We start from the raw sequence: 1,252 nt of genomic DNA, 5'->3' as shown, positions 1-1,252 counted from the left end.
TCACAAAGAAAGCATGGTGGAACTCATATTGAGTTACGGTACTCTGCCTTTGTTTAGCCGCGCGTCAATATGAAGTTACGGTGCCGGTGTTCTATCAAATAATGCTAACTTTCAGATTGTACGGTGTTCTGCCTTTGTTTTACTCTCCATTCAAATTTAAATGATGATGTAGCCTGTGCCCTTTGTACAGCTACCATCCGTCCCTGTAACTTCTGATGTCCTCAGAGCTTTGTCCTACACTAATGCGGTCAGAACATTTAGTATGGTCTGAACCCGCTCCATCGACAAACATGCGATATCCATCGCAAAGTATATATGCAGAGTTGACAGAAAAATGTTACACATGCCGTAGCAGGTGAATACAACAAAAAACTAAAGCCCCTCACCCAGTTCGGGGACCGGACCTGGTTGAAACAATCATCCATCTAGCTGGCAGAGTGCCAAAACTTCGCCGGCGCCTTCAGCACCGCCCTGAAAACGGTCGAGCCGTGCTGGTGCATACAACATCAGACCAGCTGTTACAAGCGGGTTGTCACAGCGTCCGGTATAAATCCGCGGGACGAGCGAAGTGCACAAGCACAATAATAGGGTAGACAGCTGAAACCACCGCTACTGAAAAGACGCAGAACACAGAAGGTTGTGCTATAAATGCATTAGACGTCTGTGGTAGTCCAAAGCGCGCTCCCCACTGCGTCTCAAGGGGGAAAGCACTGCGTTCGTACTTAGTACTTTTCGTGAAAGTATGAGGAGAATGACACCTTTAAACACGAATATACACTCACCTAAAGGATTATTAGGAACACCTGTTCAATTTCTCATTAATGCAATTATCTAATCACATGGCAGTTGCTTCAATGCATTTAGGGGTGTGGTCCTGGTCAAGACAATCTCCTGAACTCCAAACTGAATGTCAGAATGGGAAAGAAAGGTGATTTAAGCAATTTTGAGCGTGGCATGGTTGTTGGTGCCAGACGGGCCGGTCTGAGTATTTCACAATCTGCTCAGCTACTGGGATTTTCACGCACAACCATTTCTAGGGTTTACAAAGAATGGTGTGAAAAGGGAAACACATCCAGAATGCGCAGTCCTGTGGGCGAAAATGCCTTGTGAAAATGCTAGAGGTCAGAGGAGAATGAGCCGACTGATTCAAGCTGATAGAAGAGCAACTTTGACTGAAATAACCACTCGTTACAACCGAGGTATGCAGCAAAGCATTTGTGAAGCCACAACACGCACAACCTTGAGGCGGATG

The sequence above is a fragment of the Rhinichthys klamathensis genome, unplaced genomic scaffold (assembly GCF_029890125.1).
Source record: "Rhinichthys klamathensis goyatoka isolate OS25496 unplaced genomic scaffold, OSU_Roscu_1.1 h1tg000018l_1, whole genome shotgun sequence".
Taxonomy (NCBI): Eukaryota; Metazoa; Chordata; class Actinopteri; order Cypriniformes; family Leuciscidae; genus Rhinichthys; species Rhinichthys klamathensis.
Note: the sequence above shows the minus strand (reverse complement) of the source record.